Source organism: Dromiciops gliroides, chromosome 1, assembly GCF_019393635.1.
Source record: "Dromiciops gliroides isolate mDroGli1 chromosome 1, mDroGli1.pri, whole genome shotgun sequence".
Classification (NCBI taxonomy): domain Eukaryota; kingdom Metazoa; phylum Chordata; class Mammalia; order Microbiotheria; family Microbiotheriidae; genus Dromiciops; species Dromiciops gliroides.
In genome coordinates this window covers 247,667,040-247,685,363 of record NC_057861.1, presented here as the reverse complement: position 1 = coordinate 247,685,363, position 18,324 = coordinate 247,667,040, and positions in this window count along the sequence as shown.

The following is an 18,324-nucleotide window of genomic DNA, read 5'->3' as shown; positions in this document are numbered from 1 at the left end:
GCTTGATCTCAAAGGGAGGGTTGAGGAGGGAGGGAGGAAGAAAAATTTAGAACACAGAATTAGCTCAGAGACCCTGATCTCATTGGAGTGGGTTCATGGAGGGAATAGATTTCATACCCAATTGGGAGGAGTAATCTATTTAACCCTGCAGGAAAGTAGGAGGGGAAGAGGATAAGGAAGGAAAGGTGAAAAAAGAGAGTGCAGAGCGAGGGAGAGGATAGTCAGAAGTAAAACACTTTTGAGGAGGAATAGGTAAAAAGAAGATAGATTAAATGTCATGGGAAGTGAGTGAGATGGAGGGAAATAGTTATGATTGATTATAATGGCAAAACATATGGTAAATACTTTGCTGGGCTTTTATGAAGAAAATTCTCTGTCAAGCTTAAGGTACTATATACAGGTTATAATGGACAGGATACTATCAGGAAAACCTGGAAAGACCTACATGAACTGAAGCAGAGTGAAATGTACTGTATATAAAATAACAGCAATAGGGGGGGATGATCTGCTGGGAAGCATGTGGTTATTTTCAGCAAGGCAATGATCCAATATAACCCTGAAGGACTTATGAAGATTGCAGCCCATCTTCAGAGAAAGAACTGATAGTATCTGAAAGCAGATGGAAACACATTTTCAAATTTTTTTTTCTTTTCCTCTTTGACAATTACTTAATCTAAAGTTTTGATTTTTTTGACTGTTTGCTCTCACAACTAGCTAATATGGGAATTTTTCCATGACTACTCATGTATAACTTATTTTGAATTGCTTGAGTTCTTGTGAGTAGGGCATGGGAATGGAGGGGGAAGAGAAATTAGAACAAAAAGTTTAAAAAAAAATTGATGTTAAAATTTTGTTTTGATGGGTGGAGCTAAGATGGCAGAGAGGAATCAGCAAGCTGCCTGAGCTCTCCTTCTGTTCCCTCAAAAACAACATTAAATCAAGCCTCTGGACAGATTCTGAAACTACAGAACATGCAAAGAGACAGAGAGACACAGTCTTCCAACCAGAGATAATTTAGAAGACATCAGGAAAAGGTTGGTCTGACTCAGGCAAAAGGGAGGCACCCTGCAGGGCAGCAGCCCAGTGCCAAGGGGGTCAGGGCAAGTCAGCAGGACGCTGCGGGCCACAGCCAAACAACTGAGGCCCCTGGAACCTGGCTCAAAATCTGGTGTCCCAGCAGCACAGTGGAAAAGCCTACCTGCACCAGCCAAGAAGGCAAGTTGCCAGCTGTAGGGCCACCAACAGGACAGGCGCGACTAGGCCCACTGATCGTAGCATGTTCAGACAGGAAGTGCGAGGACAGGGGGGACTGTACACACTTAAAGTCCTCAGTGTAAAAAGCTGGTCAAACAGCACCTATACCCCTGCACAAGAAGCCCAAAACAGGGACCCCAGAGCAGACCTCAACTTAAAAAATAAGTAAATAAGCTGAAATAATGGGTAAGAAACAAAAAAGAGTCCTCTCCATTGAAAGCTTCTGTATCAATAGGGAAGAAGCCAACACAAACTCAGATGAGGACAATACCCTCAAATTGCCTACATGTGAAGCCTTACAAGGGAAGGTGAATTGGTCTCAAGAACAAAAAGCCTTCCTGGAAGAGCTCAAAAAGGATTTTAAAAATCAATTGAGAGAGGTAGAAGAAAAAATGGGGAGAGAAATGAAAGCAAAACAAGAAAACTATGAAAAAAGAATCAGCAGCTTGGAAAAGGAAGCACAAAGATTGACTGCAGAAAACGATTCCTTAAAAAATTCATCTGGCCAAATGGAAAAAATGGTGCATAATCTCATGGAAGAAAACAATGCCTTAAAAAATTCATTTGGCCAAATGGAAAAAAGGTGCATAATCTCATTGAAGAAAACAATGCCTTAAAAATTAAAATTGGACAGTTGGAAGATAAGTAATCCATGAGACACCAGAAATCAGTCAAGCAGAATCAAAAGAATGAAAAAAATAGAAGAAAATATGAAATACCTCATTTGAAAGACAACTGATCTGAAAAACAGATCCAGGAGAGACAATTTGAGAATCATTGGACTGCGTGAAAGCCATGACAAGAAAAAGAATCTAGACACCATATTCCAGGAAATTATTAAGGAGAGCTTCCCTGACATTATGGAATCAGAGGATAAAATCATCCTTGAAAGAATCCACCAACCACCTCCTGAAAGAGACCCCAAAAGGAAAACTCCAAGGAATATTGTAGCCAAATTCCAGAATTATTAGGTGAAGGAGAAAATACTCCAAGCAGCCAGAAAGAAGCAATTTAAATATCATGGAGCCACAGTCAGGATTGCTCAGCAATCCTGGCAGCTTCAACATTAACGAACCGCAAGGCTTGGAATATGATATTCCGGAAGGAAAAGGAGCTTGAATTACAGCCAAGAATCTATTACCCAGCAAAACTGATCATTCTCTTTCAGGGGAAAAGCTGGACATTCAATGACATTGGGTACTTTCAATGTTTCCTGATGAAAAGACCAGAACTGAACGGAAAATTTGATCTTAACATACAAGATTCAAGAGAAGTTTAAAAAGGTAAACAGAGGGAAAAAAAAGTTACTCAATTATGTTAAACTGTTTACATCCCTACACAGGAAGATAATACTCATAACTCTTAAAAACTGTAAATGTATTTGGGCAGAGAGAAGGACTTCACACAGAGGGTAGAAATATAAATTGTCTTTGATGTGATGATACAAAGAAAATTGAGGAGTTAAAAAGGGAGTCTATGGGGAGGAGAAGAAAGGGGAGGTGGAATAGGGTGAATTATATCATATGAAGAGGTAAAAAAAACCCTATTACAATAGAGGGAAAGAAAGGAGGGGTGAACATTGTTTCAACATACTCTCATTAGATTTGATTCAAAGAGGGAATAACATATACGTTCATTGGGATAAAGAAATTCAGCTCATTCTTTAGGGAAGCAAAAGGGGAAGGGAAAGGAGGGGGGACTGATAGAAGAAAGGACAAAAGCAAGGGAGAAAAGGGTAAAAAAAAGAGAGAGTGGTGATAAAAAGGGAGGGCAGATTGGGGGAGGCAGGGGTAAGAAGCAAAATATAGGTGAGGAGGAATAGGGTGAAAGAAGGGGGGAAAAGTACAAAGGGGGTAAATACAATGGAGGGGAATAGACAGTCAGTAATAATAACTGTGAATGTGAATGAGATGAACTCTGCTATAAAACAGAAGCGAATTGCAGAGTGGATTAAAAACCAGAATCCTACAATATGCTGTTTACAAGAAACACATTTGAAGCAGAGAGATACACACAGAGTAAAGGTAAAAGGCTGGAGCAGAATATATTATGCTTCAGCTAAAGTAAAAAAAGTAGGGGTAGCAATCCTTATCTCAGACAAAGTGCAGGCAAAAATAGATCTCATTAAAAGAGATAAGGAAAGAAACTACATCTTGCTAAAAGGTACTATAGATAATGAAGTAATTTCAATATTAAATATATATGCACCAAGTGGTAAAGCATCCAAATTCTTAGTTGAGAAGTTATGAGTTACAAGAGGAATTAGACAGTAATACTATACTAGGGGGGGATCTGAATCTTCCCCTCACAGAATTAGATAAATCTAGCTAAAAAACAAATAAGAAAGAAGTGAAAGAGGTGAATAGATTACTAGAAAATTTAGACATGTTAGATGTCTAGAGAAAATGGAAAAATAGAAAGGAATATACTTTTTTCTCAGCAGTTGATGGCACATATGCAAAAATTGTCCATGGAATAGGGCACAAACATATCATAGTCAAATGTAGAAAGGCAGAAATAGTAAATGCATCCTTCTCAGATCATGATGCAATAAAAATGACATGTAAGAAAGAGCCAGGAAAAAGTAGAATGAAAATCAATTGGAAACTACATTAATTTCATTCTAAAGAATGAATGGGTCAAACAATAAATCATAAAAACAATCAATAACCATATCCAAGAGAATGACAATAATGACACAACATGCCAAAATCTATGGGATGCAGTCAAAGCAGTGCTTAGGGGAAAATTTATAGCTCTAAATGTTTACATGAATAAAAAAGAGAAAGAGGAGATTAATGAATTGGGCATGTAACTTAAAAAACTAGAAAAAGAACAAATTAGAAATTCCCAATTAGATACTAAAATAGAGATCCTGAAAATTAAAGGAGAAATTAATAAGATTGAAAGCAAAAAAAACCCTATAGAATTAATCAATAAAACTAAGAGCTGATTATATGAAAAATAAAACAATAAAATAGATAAAATTTTGGTTAATTTGATTAAAAAAAAAGAAAGAAGAAAACCAAATTACCAGTATCAAAAATGAAAAGGGTGATGTTACCACCAATGAAGTGGAAATTAAATCAATAATTAGGAATTATTTTGCCCAACTGTATGCCAGTAAATTTGACAATCTAAATGAAATGAATGAATATTTACAAAAATACAAACTGACTAGGTTAACTGAAGAGGAAATAAAATCCTTAAAAACCCATATTAGAAAAAGAAATTGAACAAGCCATTAATGAACTCCCTAAGAAAAAATCCCCAAGGCCAGATGGGTTTACAGGTAAATTTGTTTGTTTGTTTGTTTTTTGGTTAGGCAATTGGGGTTAAGTGACTTGCCCAGGGTCACATAGCCAGTAAGTGTTAAATGTCTGAGGCCGGATTTGAACTCAGGTACTACTGACTCCAGGGCCAGTGCTCTATCCACTGCACCATCTAGCTGCCCCTTACAGGTAAATTTTACCAAACATTTAAAGAACAATGAATTCTAATATTATACAAATTATTTGGAAATATAGGTGAAGAAGGAGTTCTACCAAATTTGTTTTATGACACAAATATGGTGGTGATACCAAAACCAGGCAAAGCAAAAACAGAGAAAGAAAATTATAGACCAATTTCCCTAATGAATATTGATGCTAAAATCTTAAATAAGCTATTATCAAGGAGATTACAGCAAGTGATCACCAGGATAATACACTATGACCAGGTGGGATTTATACCAGGAATGCAGGACTGGTTCAACATTAGGAAAACTATTAACATGATCAACCACATCAATAAGAAAACCAACCAAAATCATATGATTATCTCAATAGATGCAGAGAAAGCTTTTGACAAAATACAGCACCCATTCCTAATAAAAACGCTAGAGGGTTTAGGAATAGGTGGAGCTTTCCTTAAAATAATAAAGAGAATCTACCTAAAACCATCAACAAGCATTATATGCAATGGAGATAAATTAGAGGACTTCCCAGTAAGATCAGTGGTAAAACAGGGATGTCCATTATCACCCCTATTATTTAATATTGTCCTAGAAATGTTAGCTTTAGCAATCAGAGAAGAGAAGGGAATTAAAGGAATTAGAATAGGCAAGGAGGAAACAAAACTATCACTCTTTGCAGATGATATGATGGTATAATTAAAGAATCCTAGAGAATCAACTCAAAAATTACTTGAAACAATTAACAACTTTAGCAAAGTAGTAGGATATAAAATAAATCCACATAAATCATCAGCATTTCTACATATGACCAAAAAAGTCCAGCAGCAAGAGATAGAAAGAGAAATTCCATTTAAAGTAACAGTAGATAATATAAAATACTTGGGAGTCTACTTGCCAAGACAAACCCAGGAACTGTTTGAACACAACTACCAAACACTCTTCACACAAATCAAATCAGATCTAAATAATTGGAAAGATATCAATTGCTCACAGATAGACAGAGGTAATATAGTAAATATGACAATACTATATAATTAATTTACTTATTAAGTGCCATACCAATCAGACTACCTAAAAATTATTTTATAGGGCTAGAAAAATACTAACAAAATTCATCTGGAAAAACAAAAAATCAAGGATGTCCAGGGAAATAATGAAAAAAAAATCACAGGAAGGTAGGTTAGTGGTACCAAACCTGGAGCTTTATTATAAAGTGGCAGTCATCAAAACTATCTGGTACTGGCTAAAAATAGAGTGGAGGCTCAATGGAATAGGCTAGGCACAAGAAACACAGTAGTAAATGACACTAGTAATGTAGTGTTTGATAAACCCAAAGACTCCAGCTTCTGGAATAGGAACTCAGTATTTGACAAAAGCTGCTGGGAAAACTGGAAGATAGTATGGCAGAAATTAGGCATAGACCAACATCTTACACCTTATACTAAAATAAGGTCAAAATGGGTAAATGATTTAGACATAAGAGGTGATACCATAGGTGAATTAGGAGAGAAAGGAATAGTCTACCTTTCAGCTCTTTGGAAAGTAAAACAATTTATGACCAAAGAAGAGATAGAGAATATTATAAAATGCAAAATGGATGATTTGGATTACATTAAATTAAAAAAAAATTTGTACAAACAGAAGCAATGCATCCAAAATTTAAAGGGAGGCTGAAAGCTGGGTAACAATTTTTATGGCCAGTACTTCTGATAAAGGCCTCATTTCTAAAACATATAGGGAACAAAATCAAATTCATAAGAATCCAAGTCATTCCTCAATTGAGAAATGGTCAAAGGATATGAACAGGCAGTGTTCTGATGAAGAAACCAAAGCTATCTATTCCCATATGAAAAAATGCTCTAAATCTCTAATGATTAGAGAGATGCAAATTAAAACAACTCTGAGGTACCACCTGACACCTATCAGATTGGCTAAAATTCAAAAAAAAGGAAAATAATAAATGTTGGAGAAGCTGTGGAAAAATTGGACACTAATGCATTGTTGGTGGAACTGATCCAGCCATTCTGGAGAGCAATTTGGAATTATGTCCCAAGGGCTATAAAGCTATGCATACTACCCTTTGTCCCAGCAATACCACTTTTGGGTTTTTTTCCCAAAGAGATCATGGAGTGTGGAGAGGGACCCACATGTACAAACATATTTATAGCTGCTCTTTACATGGTGGCAAGGAATTGGAAGTTGAGGGGATGCCCATCATTTGGGGAATGGCTGGACACGTTGTGGTATATGAATATAATGGAATACTATTGTGCTGTAGGAAACAATGAGCAGGAGGAATTCAGAGAAACCTGGAGGGTCTTGCGTGGGCTGATGATGAGTGAGACGAGCAGAACCAGAAGATCATTGTACACAGTATCACCAACATTGTGTGTTGATCTACTGTGATGGACTATATTCTTCTCACCAATGCAATGGTACAGAAGAGTTCCAGGAAACTCATGATAGAAGAGGATCTCCAAATCAAGGGGAAAAAAAAAGAACTGTGGAGTATAGATGCTGAATGAACCATATTATTACTTTTTGTTTTGGTGCTTTTATTTTTCTATTTTGAGGTTTTTTTGTCATTGCTCTGATTTTTCTCTTATAACATGACTAATGCAGAAATATGTTTAATGTTATTATGTGTATATATAAATATATATAACCTATATCAGATTACCTGCTGTCTAGGAGAGGGGGCAGGGAGGAGAGGGAGGGAGAAATATCTGAAATTAGGAAGCTTGTATAAACAAAAATTGAGAATTATTTTTACATGTAACAGGAATAAAATAACTTTATTAAATAAAAGAAAATTTTGTTTTTATATATATTTTGGAAAATAAAATTCTATTCAAATTTTAAAAAGGGGGTTCAGCTGGGTTGCACAATGGCTAGAACATTTGCCCTGGAGTCAGGAGTACCTGAGTTAAAATTCGGCCTCAGACACGACACTTATTAGCTGTGTGACCCTGGGCAAGTCGCTTAACCCCAATTGCCTCACTAAAAAAAAAAAAAATTATTGAGATCTTCTTACTAATATCATCAGACAACTAGCAAGTGAAATGAAAAAGATAGAGGAAAGTTTTGGAATTAATTGTAGCTAGGTTTGGAAAAATGCATTTTGTGTCAGAAATAGGCCAATTTTCTTCTTTATGTGGGATTTGAGAACCTTTCATGTCCTATTCTATGTAAGGAAAAGAAAAAAAACCTTGAAGGGCTTCATGATTCCAAAAAAGTATGCATGTTGCCAACAATAACCTTTTAGAATTTACAAAATATTATCCCACTTTTTAAACATTTTTTAAGGTATAGCTTTCAAATTCAAGTAGAAGTAGGCATGTTCTGCTACGTGGTTGGAGGGTAGAATATAGCAATTGGATTAAAACTTATCCTCTGGTGAATAATGACCCCATGCTCTTCATGAAGAGAGTGTAACCTATTTCATCAACTGACTTCTTAAATCAAGAGGAATACAGGCTAAATGGTTTATATTGAAAAAATAAAACTTTCTTTGGGTCCATTATGAGGTAGAAGACATAAAATATGCTTTTTGTAAGAAGGAATTTCTAAAACTACATTTGCAAAATGATTTTCTCATCTTTATATAATTGTATTAAAATTGACTTACTTTAGAGGTCCTTACTATTAGATTCCACTTTCCCTTTACCATGTTATATTTTTCTTTTGCCATATAGAAGATGGCAATAATGACCATTTGTATAAATCAATAACTGCCGTAAATCCATAAAACTACATGATGCTATCACGGTTTTTGGCAGACAGACCTGTTCACATCATCTCACTTCACTCTGTAGGCTTTCCAATTGTTTAAATGGTGAGTCCACATGGATATTTATATATTATATTGAGGAGAAAGGTAGCTAAAGATTAAAATGTACAGGTCGGTAAAAAGGAAACGAATGGAAAAATCTCACTTTAATTTTCCTAAATTTCAGGTCTGATAGTGTCACTCTCCCTCCCCCCCCCCCAAATTCTCTAGGATCAAATATAAAATTCTCTGTTTAGCATTAAAGTCCTTTATTTTTTTTTCTTATTTTTTTCGAAGATCTTTATAACCTATCCCTCTTCTACCTGTCCAGCTTTCTTACCTTCCTGGCTTTCTTTCTGTTCAGGAAACAAGACATTCCATCTTTGGCTCCAGGAATTTTCTCTGTCTGTCCTCCATGTGTGGAATTCTTAAACTCCTCTACCCTGACTACAGAGCTCCCTAGGTTCCTTTAATATCAAACCTTCCAAAGGAGACCTTCCCCTGCGTGTCTTATTACCAGTACCTTCCCTCTGCTAATTATTTCCTATTTGTCTCATATATAGCTTGTTTTGTACATATTTGTTTATATGCTATCTCCCCCATTAAATTGTAAGTTTCTTTAGGGCAGGGATTATCATTTGCCCCTTTTTTATATTTCCATTGCTTCTTACAGTGAATGGAACATTTTTGTTTTTCAGTTGTTTTTCAGTTGTGTCCAACTTTGTGATCCCCTGGTTTTGTTGTTGTTGTTGTTGTCATCGTTTGTTTGTCTGGCAAAGATACTGAAGTGGTTTGCCATTGCATTCTCTGCATCATTTTACAAATGGGAAAACTAAGGTCCATTAAGTGACTTCCTTAGGGCCATACAGCTAGTAAGTATCTGAGGCCAGATCAGAACTCATGAAGATGAGTCTTCCTGACTGTAGGCCTGGCTTTCTATCCACTATACCACCTACATACCCTCACCTGGAATAAAGAAGGCACTTAATAAATTTTATTGACTGATTGTCAGGCTTAGTCTAAAAATGAATAGATGAGAGAGAGAGAGAGAGAGAGAGAGAGAGAGAGAGAGAGAGAGAGAGAGAGAGAGAGAGAGAGAGAGAGAGAGAAGGGGGGGGAGAAAGCACGCAATTTTCCTCCTTTCTTTGCTGGTTATTTTGAAAAATCAAGAAATAAGCTCTATTGAAACTGGAGCAACATCACAGGAGGAAAAGGAAAAAAAACTGTCCACAATTGTGTGGACACAACATAGAATTTTACCAATTTAAGAACATTATTTTTAAGAGATTTTACTACATGAATAGACTCATCCTCCAAACAAAGTGGAATGAAAAGTTCTAAACATATAGAGACATAGGAGAAGAATGCAAAACCAAATTAAAAAAAAAGGATTAATTACATATTATCCCCATTAGTCTATCTCCTACTAGGGTAGTGAAGTTGCCCCTACTTCTTGAAGATAGTATTAGTAAAATTTGGTAAGATGAGCTTACATCCCATTACTTTAATTCCCATAAAAGTCATGATTTTTGCCCATCATTATTACCCACTGAGTATTAAAAATAAAAGAACAATAGTATTAAAACAAGCTCTCACTGTGCATTTTCTGAAGTCCATCAGATATAAGATATGCAGCACAAGAAGAATAACAAGAGAAACATCTAACACATACCCAGTTCAGTGATATTTGCTGAATATATTATGTATCATATCTCATTTGAGTATCACAAAAATCCTTGAAGAAAAATACTATAAATAGAATATAATTTATCACAGAAGATAATTAAGTGGATCAAGTATCAATGAAAATATCACATATCCCACCAGAATCAAGAACTGAAATTTAAGTAGATTCTTGTAGCTTCCAACCCTTCAACTCAATTACTTACAGAAAGAGACATGACTAGATGGCTTCTAAATTTCTTTCCAAATTTGAGAGTCAAATTCTTTTAAAAAACCTTTTTATTTAAAGTTTTGAATCCCAAATTATATCGTTCCTTCCTTTCATTTCCTCCCTGAGGCAGTAAACTGAGATAGGTTATACATGTGCAATTATGCAAAATGTTTCCATATTATTCATTTTTATAAGAAAACTCAAATAAAAGAAATAATGAAAGAAGGTGAAAAATAGCAGGCTTCAGTCTGTATTCAATTAATATCAGTTCTTTTTCTGGAGGGCAAGAGCATGCTTCATCATTAGTCCTTTAGGAACGTTTTAGATCATTGTATTGCTAAGAATAGCTAAGTCATTCACAGGTTTTCACTGAACAATATTGCTGCTGTTCTGTCCAATGTTATCCTGGTTCTTTTCACTTCACTATCCATCAGTTCATGTGAGTCTCTCCAGCTTTTTCTGAAATCACTCTGCTTGTCATTTCTTATAGCACAATAATATTCCATTACAATCATATACTATAGCTTCTTTCACTATTCTCCAAGGATCCTGTTGCCAATTCTTAGCCAAGACAAAAAGAGCTGTTATATAAATATAAATATATAAGTATGCATACATACATATATTCATAATAAAATTATCATGTAAAGATAGCATTTTCTCCTCCCTCCTCCCCCTAGAGATGGGTACCGTTAGATACAAACACACACACATATACATATATATTTATGTACAGATAAATATGTATATCTAAAATTATTCTATACATGTTTCTTTTTTATCAGGACTTATCTGAATGCAGATGGTGTCTTTCTTCATATGTCCCTTATTTACTTATTTAATTTAATTTTTTTTGTGGGACAATGAGGGTTATATGACTTGCCCAGAGTCACACAGCTAGTAAGTGTCAAGTGTCTGAGGCCAGATTTGAACTCAGGTACTCCTGAATCCAGGACCAGTGCTTTATCACTGAACCATCTAGCTGCCCCTAATTATTGCTTGTAATCCCAGCTCCTTTGCCTTCTAGAATATCGTATTCTAAGCCCTGCAATCCTTTAATGTTGAAGTTTTCAGATCCTCTGCAATTCTGACTGTGGATCCATGCTATTTAAATGGTTTCTTTCTGGCTGCCTGGAGTATTTTCTTCCTCACCTGATAATTCTGGAGTTTGGCTACAATATTTCTTGGAGTTTTCCTTTTGGAGTCTCTTTTGGAGTCTCTTTCTGGAGGTGATTAATCAATTCTTTCAATGATTATTTTATCTTCTGATTCTACAATCATTCTTTTGATTCTGTTTGACTGATTCCTGGTGTCTCATGGAGTCATTAGCTTTCATGTGTCCAATTCAAGTTTTCAAGGCATTGTTTTCTTCAGTAAGCTGCTTTTTCCAGAGTAACTCTCATTTCTTTTTCCATTTTTTTCTTCTCTATCTTTCATTTAGTTTTTAAATGAATTTTGAGCTCTTCAAGGAAGGCTTATTGGTTTTGAGACAAGATCATCTTCCTACTTGAGTCTTCACTTGTAGGCATTTTGACAAATTCAGCTGAGTTTAAATTTTGGTCTTCCCTTTCACCATAGGAGCTGTCAATATTAAAGGTCCTTTTTTGTTTTTTACTCATATTGTAGGCTATTTTTAAACTCATGAAGATGAAGTCAGCTCTTGGGGCACAGGAGTCACTGTTGAAAGCTTCTGACCATTCTCAGGTACACCAGTTTCAACTGCCCTGCTCTCCTCAGTGTTGAGCTGCAGCTGTGTTTGAGCTGGTGAGTTGGCTGAGCCATTCTCCCCTTTTGCCCTCATGAGATCGACCTTTCCTGAAGTCTTCTAATTTATGTCATATAAGAGGATTGTGTCTCTCTGTGTTTTTGTAGGTTCTCTAATTTCAGAATATGTTTAGAAGCTTGATTTAATGTGGTTTTTGATGGAAACACAGGAAAGCTCAGACAGTTTCTTGCCTTCTCTCCACCATCTTCGCTTAGCCCTATGGAACTCCATTGCTTTCTTTAAGAAGATGAGCTTATGCACCACGTTCTACTTGAAGCTATTTATCTCTTCAACTGCTCATCACTTTGCCACAACTAGCATACCTTTTATTTGTTTTGTATTTATTTTGCATATGCTTAAACATATATAGATACAAACACACATTTATATAGGCTGTCTCCTGCAGTGCAATGTAAGCACATTAAGAACAATTGTTATTTGATTTTTGTGCTTGTATCTCCAGCCCATTAATACCTCAGCCCACCCCACCTGGTACCTACTTGGATCATACCAGCATTTAATAAATGTTTGCTGATCGATTTGATTCTGGTTAGTTAAACTCATTAAAATCAATTGGGAGATTTCTTCCTACCACCTTACTCAAAAGTATCATCTCCCTATTAGTAATTTGCATCCTGTTGGTTCTAATCTAAAGGTCATTCCACAAGGCAGAGAAAAAAAACCAAAGAAATCAGAACAACAAAAGATTTGAGAAGCTCTACCTTGCTCTCAGTTATCATCATCTCATATACATGAGCAGTGATCCTTTCCATACTTTGATCCTCCCCTTCCTCCCCCACCCCACTATTAAAATACAAACTCATCTTTTTTGTTGTGGTCATCTGTGCTTCTTGACAATTGCTGACACTTTTTGAGGTTTAGTTCTCCTTGACACTCTTAATTTAGGATTATTCCATATTCTGTATACCCTCTGATTTTCCCCTTCTTTTAGCTTTGATTTGTTGATCTTCTACAACTAAAAGTTCATTGGTGAGTTCTTAATTCATCTATGTTAGGACTTCAGATTATCACTCTTTTCCTATTCAGTAAAATTGTTTCTCTTTGCATCTATAGAATGTCATTATTTGTTATTTCCTGTAGATGGGTAACCACTTCCCTATCTATCCTCTGAGTGTTTTCCAATGACCTCCTTAAATCAATGATCCTATGATCTTTTGTTGTTTGCTCTTTGACATTCTAGACTGTATTATTCCCTAGTTTTTCTTTCTCTACCAGATACAATAGGAGGGAGTATTCACTTCCTTGAAAGGTTCCCATCATTTCTACTCCAAAAACCTCTATCCAATTCATGAAAATCAGATTATTATAAGATTTGTTTTCCTTCTTGGTTCCCCTTTTTGAAAGATGAAATTACTAAATCCAGTAAATAAGTTGTCAGCTACCCTGGCAGAGAAAGAGAAAGAATATGTGTCTGATTAACTGAAGTCTCCTATCAATACTATGTCATTCCTCTTTTCAGGCTCATAACATTCTTATGTCTACTGGACAATAGTAAATGGTTCACAATCCATTACCTGGCTCTTGAGACTAGTTATTCCTTATGGGTCTATCCTGGGTCCTATTCTTTTTTTTTTTTTTGTGAGACAATTGGGGTTAAGTGACTTGCCCAGGGTCACACAGCTAGTAAGTATTAAGTGTCTGAGGCTGGATTTGAACTCAGGTATTCCTGACTCCAGGGCCGGTGCTCTATCCACTGCGCCACCTAGCTGCCCCTCCTATTCTTTATACATGCTTTATTAATGTTCTCATGTTTTCAAATATTTTCTTTATGCAGATGATTCACAGATCTGAATATTTATCATTAATCTGTCTATTGAATACCTATTATATATTGTCAACTGCCTATTAAATATCTTCTGTCTAGTTGTGAGACCCAGGAGCACCTCAAACTTATTATGTTCAAAAGGAAATTATACATTATTTTCCTCCTTAAATCTGTACTTCCTCCACATTTCACCATTATTATTGAGCACAACATCAAATGGCTTGGCACAGAACTTGGTGAAGAGCCCAAGTATGTTGGATTAACCCTGTGACACATTTATAGGTATACATGAATGAAAATTTCAAAGAATGAGCTGAATATAAGTGAATCATGCCAGAATATACTGATGATCTATTAAAGTATGGAAATGTGACCAGTGTGTAATACACAGTAGATAATAAATATTTCTTTCTTTCTTTTCTTTTTTTGTAAGGCAATGAGGGTTAAGTGACTTGCCCAGGGTCACACAGCTAGTAAGGGTCAAGTTTCTAAGGCTGTATTTGAACTCAGATCCTCCTGAATCCAGGACTGCCCCTGGTAATAAATATTTCTTTAGCTGAATTCAAGTGAAATGTCAAGTCTTGCATAAAGCCTTCCCTAAACTTCTCTGGTCAGTATGAGGAAATTGAGGGAATTAGGACTGAAAGTCATTAATTGTGGGAATTAAGTGAACCATGCTGATATCATTCTCTGACTCAATTCTAGATCTAGCTTAGTTTCAATTCCATTATGGGTCTAGTCTGTTTTATGAGAAAAATTTGTTCAATTTTTCAAATTGGGAAGAAAAATTATTGCATTTTTTAACCTAGCCCAGTGTGGCTGGGAATCTGGACCCCTTCTTCTCGATGATTAGAGACTTTTTATCAGGAATCTAGGTTATGCTGACCAGAAACCCAGTCAGAACCAAAGACTGATGAAATTTTCTCACAATTGTACATCTCAAGCAACCCATATGTCTTACCTGAAAACTGGCCCTGTAGTGATCAATCAGTTATTTTGTTCATGTTCTTTTGATTGTTTACAGATACTTGGGGGAAGTTGGCCACCCACCTCCTTTTTTGATTTCAGGAATTGCACCTGTTCACTCTCTCCTTCCAATTTGGAAAGTCCCTAATCCTTCTTCCAATTAGAAATTAGGTTACCTAGTGTTATTATTTCCTTTTAATTAATTTGTCTTATTAGAATAATTGTTTTTAATGTATAGAAATCATTGTCCTCATGTGTTTGGGTTCTAGAACTAAGCTGAGGAAAGGGTTTTGTCCTGATTTTTTAGACAATTTGCATAAATTGCTTAATAAATCAATATGTGCAGAGAAGATAGAACCTTTGTTTTCTTCAGTCATTTCGTCTTTCACCTGTTACAGGTAATAATAATAACTGAAATTTATATGACACTTTAATGCTCTCAAAAGGCTCTCTCTCTCTCTCTCACACACACACACAAATACACACACACACACACAAACACACTCATCTTCTCTCTCTCCTTTGCACAGTCTTTTAAAATTTCTATCTACATCTACTTATTCTCATTAGAGATTCACAAGAATTCTGTGAGGGATGTTGTCTAATTATTAGAAGCATGGAGGCATATGTTTTTAGGTCTACAGTTGGCTATGACCTTAGAAATCTCTGAGGCCCAGAAAAAGTAACTAATTTGTCCAATGCCACACTAAAGTTAGGATTTAATGCAGGTTTTCTGATTCTAATACCAGTAATTTTTTTATACATTTGTACCCTTCCTTTTTAATTATATATCTAGAGCTGGATAGAACTTTAAAAATCAATCAAGTCAATTCAGACATTTTACAGATGACTAAACTGAGACAAGGTGCAGTAACTTACCTAACATCACAAAGTTAGTAAGTGTAAGAGTCAGGGTTTGAAACAAGTCTAGAATTCTAGCCACTGTACCACATTGGCTCTGGGATGACTTTCCCTGAAAAATCCCAGAAAATCTTATTTTGAACTTCTAATTTCATTTTTGTCACAAATAACCCTTATAATTATGCAAGTTTGATTATTGCCAGTGAACTGTTAAATCCTTAAGACCAGGGATCGCGTCTTACCGTAATTATATACCAATCTCAGCACATTACTATGTACAGAGCAGCTGCTTAATAGATGCTAGTTTATTGAATGAATCTTTTTCAAAAAAAAATACTTCATAACTGGTAGAATATAACATGGAAGTATTTTTGTCCTTATGAAAGTCCCTGAGGTGATATGAGAAATAAGCCTTTCTTCACTATTCTCACTTTTTTCATTGACTTCCTGTCCTGACATCTGAATTTCTCCCCTTTGTTTCCAGAGCAAGCTCAGTAATGCATCAATCTCTCATTGAATACTATAAAGCAGAAAAGATGAAGAGAAAAGCAAATTATTTTCTGCCTTTCAGTTGTGTTGGGTGTCTTGGTCCTGATAAGTAAAGATGCTGTGTTTCTGATTTAAAAATCAGAAATATGAGAAATGATGTAACTTGAGAATTTTTCTTTTTTCAAAAAATCATAACAGTCTAGGTAAGATATAGATAAAATTTCATGGTAATTGAAGAATTCAAGTCTACCCTATATCTTTCATGCAAAAAAGATGTTCAGAGTTCAATTATTGCAATTTAAAGAAATGAACCATTTTTTCTGCAGCAGAGAAATCTTTTCCACAAGCTATTGATATGTTGAGGAATTTTAAATGCTAGAAAAAAAAACAGTCTCATGGAAGATTAACTCCACTGTGTGCCAGCATTATCTCTGCCACCTTAGAAGGTGATCACACATTTAAATTTTAAACATCACATCAAAGAGATCATTAAAAACGGAAAAGTACCCACATGTACAAAAATATTTATAGCTGATTTTTTGTGGTGGCAAGGAATTAGAAACTGAGGGGTTGTCCATCATTTGGGGAATGGCTGAACATGTTGTGGTATATGAATGTAATGGAATTCTATTGTGCTGTAAGAAACAATGGGCAGTAGAGTGGTAGATCAATGGAATAGGCTAGGCTCAGGAAATGCAGTAGTAAATGACACTAGTAATGTAGTGTTTGATAAACCCAAAGACTCCAGCTTCTGGGATAGGAACTCAGTATTTGACAAAAACTGCTGGGAAAACTGGAAGAGAGTATGGCAGAAATTAGGCTTAGACCAACATCTTACACCTTATACTAAAATAAGGTCAAAATGGATACATGATTTAGACATAAGAGGTGATACCATAGGTAAATTAGGAGAGAAAGGAATAGTGTACCTATCAGATCTTTGGAAAGGAGAACAGTTTTTGACCAAACATGAGATAGAGTATATTATAAAATGCAAAGTGGATGATTTTGATTATATTAAATTAAAAAATTTTTGTACAAACAGAAGCAATGCATCCAAAATTAGAAGGGAGGCAGAAAGCTGGGAAACAATTTTTGAGGCCAGTGCTTCTGATAAAGGCCTCATCTCTAAAATATATAGGGAATTAAATCAAATTTATAAGAATCCAAGTCATTCCCCAATTGAGAAATGGTCAAAGGATATGAACAGGCAGTTTTCTGATGAAGAAACCAAAGCTATCTATTCCCATATGAAAAAATGCTCTAAATCTCTAATGATTAGAGAGATGCAAATTAAAACAACTCTGAGGTACCACCTGACACCTATCAGATTGGCTAAAATGACAAAAAAGGAAGATAATAAATGTTGGAGAGGCTGTGGGAAAATTGGAACACTAATGCATTGTTGGTGGAGCTGTGAGCTGATCCAACCATTCTGGAGAGCAATTTGGAATTATGCCCAAAGGGCGATAAAGCTGTGCATACCCTTTGACCCAGCAATCCCACTTTTAGGTCTTTTGCCCAAAGAAATCATGGAAGGGGGAAAGGGACCCACATGTACAAAAATATTTATAGCTGCTCTTTACGTGGTAGCAAGGAATTGGAAGTTGAGGGGGTGCCCATCAATTGGGGAATGGCTGGACAAGTTGTGGTATATGAATACAATGGAATACTATTGTGCTGTAAGAAATGATGAGCAGGAAGAGTTCAGAGAAACCTGGAGGGTCTTGCGTGAGCTGATGATGAGTGAGATGAGCAGAACCAGAAGAACATTGTACACAGTATCATCAACATTGAGTGTTGACCTACTGTGATGGACTATATTCTTCTCACCAATGCAATGGTACAGAAGAGTTCCAGGGAACTCATGATAGAAGAGGATCTCCAAATCCAAGAAAAAAAAAGAAAGAAAGAACTGTGGAGTATAGATGCTGATTGAACCATATTATTTCTTTTGTTTTGGGTGCTGTTGTTTTTTTTTTCTATTTTGAGGTTTTGCATCACTGCTCTGATTCTTTCTCTTGTAACAGGATTAATGCAGAAATAGGATTAATGTTATTATGTGTATATATATGTGTGTGTATAT